General features: G+C 42.4%; 1 pseudogene; it reads right to left on the bottom strand.

Annotated features, from left to right (window-relative positions):
• Window positions 1-6,929: 6,929 nt before the first annotated feature.
• LOC127217744 (PWWP domain-containing DNA repair factor 3A-like) lies at window positions 6,930-7,763 on the bottom strand (annotated as a pseudogene).
• Window positions 7,764-9,050: the final 1,287 nt, after the last annotated feature.

Here is a 9,050-nt window from a genome sequence, read left to right as displayed (position 1 = left end):
CATTTAGTGACAGGATGGAGAAATCTCCCCTAGGAATTGTCACCCCTAGGAAATGGCATATCCAAGACTACATTTAACGCCATCATCCTAATGTTCACCATTTTCCCCTTCATCCCACATTGTTTGATACTTCCCAGTTTAGGGAGCTGTCCATTAAAAAAAAATGAAACCATTAATTTTTTTTTCCTTCCTGACATATTCAAGTCAGGAACAACAAAGAAAAGGAGTAGATATGGATTAAGGGATGAAAGAACAGGTTCTTGGTTTCTAAAAGGTGTAGGATCTGGATAAATTGATGAGTACTCTGGTTGTTGCGTTTCGCAGTAAAAAAAAAGTCCACATCTGGGTGCGATCAAAGATGCTCAGCAGTGAGGAACATCTGGTCAGTTATTTCCAAGGTAACCTCATAACACTATCTAGTGCTGATTGGCTGAGGGAGGATGATGTCATTAAGCCAATGGCTATCCCAGAAGCCATGTGTTAAAGGGACAGAGGGAATACTTGCAGGAAGATTACAGCATCCTTACAGGGCTGCAATCTGGGCAGGTGAAAGCACACAACCCAGACTTGACAGTTTCTGTTATTAAGACACTTAATTCAGGAACAGTGTCACAAGTTTGTTACAAGTGGTCATTAATACAGTCATTAATCATTGACACAGGATTTTCTCATTTTAACTGATGTGCTGATATCTTTCTTACACAAAGTCCTTCTGAGGTTCTGAGAATGGACTTTGCCAGTAGTTAACAATACTGGTCTGCAGTACTGCCCAGACAGACAGGAACTAATGTAGGTAGGCAGAAACAGGGTATAAGCAGGGAAAAAACAGGACATTGTTTTGTCCTTTCCTGAGATGCTTAGGAGATAACATGAACTGTGGCTTGCTCCTTCTTTCTGATCTCTCAGCATTTGCATCTATATCTGACTCACAAACAGACTTTATTTGTGTAAACAAGATATCACCACAAAAGAACAACATTAACACATTTCTATGCACAGATGATATACTTGGTGAGTGTCTTAATTACTGTTTTACTGTTGTAAAAGCTACCATGACCAAAACATCTGTTCTGCCAGGAAGGATTTGACTGGGTGCTTGCTTACAGTTTTAGAGACAGTCTAAGTATTTTTTGTTTCTTTGATGTTTTAGACAGGGTTTCTCTGTAGTACTTTGGAGCCTATCCTGGAACGTGCTTTGTAGACCAGGTTGGACTTGAACTCACAAAGATCTGCAAGCATTTCCCTCTGGAGTGCTGGGATTAATGGAGTGTGCCACCAAGACCCTGCTTAATTCAGGGAATTCTTAAATTATCTTCCATGAAAGTATCAACATTTCCCACTACGCTCTGGCAGGGGAGTTGAGTAGCAAAGTGAAAAGCAAGAAGGAAACATGGTCTTGGTCACTTCAAAAAGTTGCTTCATTTCATATTCATCATAGGAGAAATCCATGAGTATAAGTCTCAATTGTCAATATGTATTTATGCCCCAAATAAAAGTACCTGCATTGGAAAAAGAAACACTACAAAACTCAAAGATGACATAAAAAAACTCACACACTCATAGTTGCAGACTTCAACACCCCACCTTCAACACTAGACAAGACCAGAAGACTGAAACTTTAAAATATATATATAAAACACAAGTTATGCCACATTTGGGAAGACACATCCACCTGGGCCCCAGCCAGGACAGATTTAAAAAGCCTCAAACACATCCTGGCATATATAAGCTGGAGGCAGTGCAGGTCATTTACCCATGGGAAAAAGAGTGAGAAGAAAACTGGCATCTACTCCTCCCAGGCTCTGATAAACTTCTGCAGGAATAAAGATCCCAGGACAGGACCTGCCATCACATCCCTGCTCTATGAGACACTTGATGGCCGAGGGCCTGCTCAAACCTGGGTAAATGCTTACACAGCAGAGAGCAGTGCTCACAGTGATTGTCCATCTCCATTCCTGGATGAGCTGCCCCTTCCTGGGAAGGCCAAGTAAGTACCTCCAGCTTTCCAAACCTGGACAAACATCAAGCCAGAGCTATTTCCTGAAAACATCACCCCAGGTTTCCAGCATGCCCACTGAAGCTTACCCTTTGAGGCCACATTCCCAGTCAATGCAGTTTACCACACTCAAACTGTTCCAACAAGCTCCTACCAGCATGTCTTTGATGGCCTCTGACAAGACAGCTGTTCTGACTGCCACCAGTGCCACACCATCTAAAATAACTAACCACATCCATTTTTGCAATAGGCCTTGCCCAGCATCATCTCATACTGTATTTCCAAAGGAGCTTGTCTCTGTTGCCAGAAACAAGGCCTCATCACCTCCCAAACATGAAATGCAATATCTGCAGCTAGACTTCAGCTGCCAACCAATTCCATAAAGGAAAGTTATATTCCACGGCCACTCCCCCTCAGCCCACCACAGGTGCCAGAGGTCAGAGAGGGAGGCCATGAAGAGGTGGGTCCCACAGAAGCGACAGAATGCTGCCAAGTGCACATCTCTAACTGCACATTTCCCTTCAAACGGAGAAGGATATGGATATGATAACTGATCGATATTATGCAGTGTTGATAGAATTATTCTCCTTGTCTTTTATTGTCATTATATTAGTTACTGAACATGGTATGCTTCTCAGAGTTTATTATGTATAGTGATCACAATCGTGCTTGCTTCACAATTTTTACGACTTTGAAACTCGCACCCCAGCCCTTTAATCAATGCTGGTCTGGGACAGAGCAATTCCTGCAAATGCATGAAATACAGGATTTCAGGTATATACAGTCAAGCACTCTTTGTGAAGTGAACATACCCATGGGTGACTATCTTTTTGAAATGGGTTTAAGTTGATTAATATGTTTACCTCAAGTTGTATCCAGTTTGAAATCATCCATTTCATGTTTTAATTCATTTTATGATTTCCTGTGTGGAGTGCCCAAAGGAGACAGAAGAGGGCACCAGATCTCAGGAATCTAGATTTCACTGAGTTTGAAAGTCAACATGAGATACTCTGTATTCATCCTGGGAACTGCAAGAAGAACAAGTGTCCTCATCTGCCGAGCCACCTCATCGAGCCCCATTTGGATCTGCATACTAAAAACAACAGAACTGCTTTTTATATAAGGCTGAAAAGACTTCACATTCTCAGTACATCACTGAGCTTCATCTTTGACGATGCTTTTGGACACCATGCTTGGTTTAAATAATGTTCTGCACACAGTGATGCCATCAGCATTGATGGGCAACTACCTGTTCAATAAATACTGAGTTCTTTGGCAAGCTGTACATGAACCATGTTTTAGGATAGGTTTTGGCTCTGGAGGATCCCCATACTTATATCCAACCAGGCTGCAAACCATCCCATACCTCCCAGCAGAGTATAAGTATAGCATTTCCTTCTGAAAACTCCCTCAGCTCTCTTTCCCACTTATTTCTCAATGGCTGTGGATGGCACCTACTGCAGGCTCACCACGTATTTCCCTGATGCCTCCTCAACTGATTGTCCATTGACAGTACATCTGTGAGGCCTGTCTTTTTTCTTATTCCTTTAGTAAGTCTGTTGATTTCTTTCTCATGATTTACATATTTTATGTAATTGCAAATAATCCAGGTATTAAATCATCTAATTGAGGTGTCAATAGCAAAGATTTTAACCATTTCTTTACAAAATACTCTCAGGTAACTCCTTCATTTGCTGCCAATGAATTCTTTTCTTTCATGAGAGACCATTTGTCAACTACTGCCGGGATTCCTGGAGTGGCTGGTATTTTCCTCCATTCAGGTCTTTTCCTAAACATTCAAGCCTATGCTACAACAGGAACCTACATTTTAAGTGTATGTTTCACATTGACCTCTGACACATTTGGCATTGATATTTTATAAGGTCAAATAGAGAATGAAGAGTCCATTTATTTATTGACTTTCTTTTATTATCTTGCCAATGCACGGAAATAAAAATAAATAAAATCAGAAGGAAAAAAAGGAAGTAAGCTGAGTAGAGACCTGATTTTCAAATACCTGTGTATCTAAGACTCCTAACAATAGTGGAGAGGATGCCTGAACTGGCCTTCCCCTATAATGACATTCATGACTACTCAAATTGTCATCACAAAGCCTTCCTCATGTTCCTGATAGAACCAGATGCAGGGAACCAGAGCCAAGCTTGGGACACAAACACACACACACACACACACACACACACACACACACACAAACACACACACACAAGGTGTTTAAAATCATTTTTAAAAACAAAGATTATATGTACTCATCTGTGAGGTAATTCTCCTAAGCCATGCCTAGAAATCAGATATTTACAAAACTTTCATTGACTTTTCCAGATGTGGCCTCACTGTGTATGCTAAGAGAGCCTCAAATGCTTTGTCCTCTTTGCCCAGCTGTCTGAGTGCCAGGATTATAGGTGTGCACTCTATCACCCATATGATATATTTAATTTACCAAACAAATCAGTACGTACTTCCTTTGCTCAGTCCATCCATGTCAAATACCATTCTGAGTACTTTGCTATCATAAATAATAATCACAAAAATTCTAATATATATCTCTCTTCATATACTGTTTTCTGAAGATTATAAAGTGGGGGGGGCACTTCCTTCCTACTAAGCAAATATTTTATTAAGGACTGTCTCTCTGTGGGAACTACCACCCCACTGTACTCTGAGAATAACAGGATACACTGACTGTTACCCAAAACTATGATAGGTATTTGAAAGGGGTTCATTAAAAGATTCCTAATAACTGGGCGGGAAAGATGGCTCAGCAGCTAAGAGCACCTGCTATTCTTATTGAGGATCAGGGTTCAATAACACATTAAGCACATAAACCCTTACAACCATCTATGTAAGTCCAGTTCCAAAGAATCTGTTTCCCTCTTATGGCCTCTTCAGAAACCAGGTACACATACATACACAATGCACATACCTAGATGCATTCAAAACACTATAGAATAAGGCCAGGCATGGTAGCACATACCTATATTCCCAAGACTAGGTAGAAAGGCAAGATGATCTCTGTGCGGTCCAGACCTGCCAGTCTACAAAGTGAGTTCCAGGACAGCTGAAAAACATGGACTCAGAAAACAGAAAGAAAAGCTACTTATAAAGTAAAGATAATTCTTTTAAAATGAGAGATACTAATAACCTGAAAGAGGCAGACTTTTGTCTGTGTCGCAGAAACCACAGATCTCATGCTACTTTTGATTCTACACCCCATGAAATGACACCCATACTTTCTGTTGTCTACCCCAAACCCCACTCCCCGCAGATCTGAAATAAAACTCAAGCCTGGATGTATATGTGTTCATTCACTGAGATACACCCCTAGGCCACTATTGTCTAATTAACTTTTTAAAGGAAACCAAATGTTTACATATAATAATCTAATGTATGACATAGTAAATAAAGTAATATCATATACTTGAAAGAATCACTGAAATTTTAAATGTCTCACCACAAAAACAATATTATGACTTTATTGGATTAATTAGCCTGATTTTACCATTCATAATATGTAAATTTCAAAATGCCATAAATATGTATCATTTTTGTCAAGTAACCTTCTAAAATGTTTTAATCCCATCACTCATGAGATAGAGGCAGGTGGATCTTTGTGATATTGTAGCCAATTGATGAACATAGCCAGTTCCCAGGTAGACGGCTTACATAGATAGGGAGACTCTGTCTCAAAAACAGAGGTATTGTGTACATTATTGGGTTCACATATTATGGGCACTTTCTCAAACACACTCTGATAGATGCTAAATAAGGTACAGGCATTTGTAATCAAAACACATTTAGTGTCTATGCTGATGTTATCACGATGGCCTCAAACTGGAAATCCTATGTGCCTTACTGCTTAACATCAAAATGGCCATAATGATCACCCAATGTTCTACATAGCCTATGTTTCTTATACAAGGATGTGGTGCTATTTGCCCAAGTTCCTCTGAGAATTCCTTTTTGCTTTGAAAGGTTGCATAGTGCTCACTATTTTATAAACCACTGCTTTATGTCACCCACTATCCAAGTTAAAACAACATTCATCAGAATTTAAGGGCAGTGTCTTGACACAACCCAGGCAACCTGAGCAGGCTGGGATAGGCCCTTGGGTCCCAGATCTACAGCCATGAGGATCACTTTTTGTCTTTTATCCTTACACGAGGTAAAAAAAAAGAGCTTCGTAGTTGAAATAGATGTAAACTCCTGTTATCTTTACACAATGTGACTAGTAATATTGTGAATGAATTCTAGGACAGCCAGGGCCATATGTGTCCATTGCTTGAAAATTAATAAGGGAGGGTTGTGGCAGATGCCTTTAATATGAGCACTCAGCAGGCAGAGGCAGGTAGATCTTTGAGTTAGAGGCCATCAGGAGTAAGAGTGAGTTTCAGGTCAGGCAGGGCTGTTAAACATAGAAACCCTGTCATGAAAAACTAAAAACAAACACTCAAACAAAAATGTCCTTAAACCTCCCTACAGCCATTACCTCCAACATTTCAGGTGCAATTACGCCTTCCTAGTCTGCACTCTCCCCAGAGTCTTCTCCATGACAGCTTGCCTCCTGTATTCCTTTATCCTGACCAACAAGGGAACTGTTGCAGCCAGGGGGAGACAGCAACTGTAATGAGCAGGAGAAACAGACTGCACCCCCCACTGAGGAGGACACTTCGCCGCCCCAATAAAAAACAAACAAAAAATCAAACATACACGTGCATACACGCACAAAAACTTCCAGAAAGTGGCTGTCCGTAGCTGCCAGCAGGCTTCTGGTGTGTCAATGACATTTGATCCCAGAGACATAATACTGATGACACAGGGCCCACAGTTCAAAGTAAACATCTCCTGGGCCTCTTGCTTCTAGTACATTCTCACAGGGCCCTCTGGCAGGCGATGGAAGCCTCACTGGCTGGGGGGCAGCATCAGCGATGGCGACGGTTCCTCTCCTCCAGGAGTGCATTGTCAAAGATTTCCTTTTCCCGGTAGCTAAGTGTTGGGCCATAGATGTACTTCTGCTAGGCTGTCTTATAATCCACTGACTCCACTGCAGAGATGGCACAGATGATTGCCTCGGACAGCAGCACATCCAGGATGAAGCGAAGGCGGTCTCCACTGCCGTGTGCGGGGACCTCACCATCAATGTCTCAGCAGATGCCCTGCAGGTACTCCACCACTTCATCCAGCTGTGCCTCATCCTCCAGGTATGTCTCCCCACATGTCATGTACTGGCAAGAGCTCAGGAATGTCTTCAGCCAGCGTGAGGGCTTGCGGCTGGCTATGCAGGATAGCCCGCAGGTGGCTCTCTGCACCCTTGGCCTTCACAATGTACTCCACTAGCTTCTGGTTGGCTCTGTCCTGTGCGGCCCTGGAGCTGTCTGGCAGCACCTTCCTAAATGGCCGCCACTGTCCTGGCTGGCTATCCCCCTCTGCCCTTGGGGTTCATGTTGCCCTCAATGAAGAGAACACTGGCTTTCTTGTCTCTCCTCTTCACCACGACTGGCCAGAATGGGTATATTTGGTATTTAAGCCAGACCAGCATTCCTACTTCAAATGATCGTGGTTCGTGATACAGAAGGATCTGGGGTGGCTCCTCCTCTTCTTCCTCCTCCTCTAGCAGAGAGTGGATGGACTTGAACCCTGTGGACTCTTCTGAGGACACAGGATCTTCCTCTGCTTTGTCACTATCACCAGCACTCTGTAGCATCGTGGCCTCCCCACACCAGCTCCAGAGGACAAAGCTGCTCCATGACATCACAGAAGGCTCCAAAGTGGATTGTGATGGCTGCACATCGATTTCCCTGGGGCAAGTCTGTGTGTGCACAGTGCCTATGTTGTTTCCTGGGTACAAGGGTTTTTTACAGCAGAAATTTAAACAACAAAGACCCCTGGTGGCTAAAAGCTGCTGAACACAACAAAGAAAGGGAAGGAGTGAGTGAGGCCTGAAGTAGACTTCATAGGAGACATCAGGAAGGCTTCATAGGAAGCCTAGATGAGAGACACGAAATTGGAACAGATAAAAGAAAAGAGGGTCGGAAAATGGAAGCTGAATCAGGGATTCCTGTCACAACAGAGTCACAACACAACTTCCAGGGAATTGACTCAGAGTACACAAAAGCAATCGAGACACAGAGTGTGAATCTCAGTCTCTAGACCAGAATAGATATCAGGATGAGTGTGTTTTCTCCCAAGGGAAGCTAGTGATGCTCAGAACTAGAAGAGGTGCATCCAAGGCCTTTAGTTTGTCTTGGCCACTGCCTGCATGAATAACTACTGCTACACTCCTTGGCCTGGCTGTTCACCCTTCATCATATAAGAAGCTTCCTAGGCGCAGTTTCACATAACTAAGGCTTTGGTACTTGAGCAGAAAAGAGATATTCCAGGAAGAGGAAGCAAGCACTGGAATACTATTAGAGGGGAGAGAGAACACTGAAGATTAAGCTTAGGATGTGAAGATATAAACCCCTGCCGTGTCCTTTTGGCATGACACAAAGTCATTATTATGATGTTCATAAAAAGAAATAACTATATTCCTCATGGCTTAGAAAGGTTAATGAGACTAAAATAAATTGTACAAACACATATGTGTGTATGAATCTACGTGTACTTGTAAATCAACTGCTTGACAGGCAGGAAGTATACCAGAGCTTGGAAGGCAGAGGCAGGTGGCTGTCTCAGTACAAGGACAGCCAGGGCTACACAGACACACCCTGTCTCGAACAAAAAAAAAAAAAAAAAAAAAAAAAAAAAACAGAGTGAGAGAGAGAGAAATTGTGAGGGAGAGGAATTCCAAGTGAGAACATAGCTGACAATGAATAAAATGGAGTTTGGCTGGACATGGGGTACACTGTGGGGTGCACTTGTGCCCATCTTGGCACTAGAACAGAGAGTTCAAAGCTGTCTCAGGAAGTCTTACCACCTAAAGGTCAAAGGTGTGGCTAAAGTAGGAAGTTTGTCTGTCTTAGTCTAAATAACAACAGATCTGAATCTGAGGTGTGGCTACTCCTGACCTCAAGGCTAGGGAACAAGATGTTTGGAGCAA

The sequence above is a fragment of the Phodopus roborovskii genome, unplaced genomic scaffold (assembly GCF_943737965.1).
Source record: "Phodopus roborovskii unplaced genomic scaffold, PHOROB, whole genome shotgun sequence".
Taxonomy (NCBI): domain Eukaryota; kingdom Metazoa; phylum Chordata; class Mammalia; order Rodentia; family Cricetidae; genus Phodopus; species Phodopus roborovskii.
Note: the sequence above shows the minus strand (reverse complement) of the source record. Positions and strands in the feature narration are given on the sequence as shown.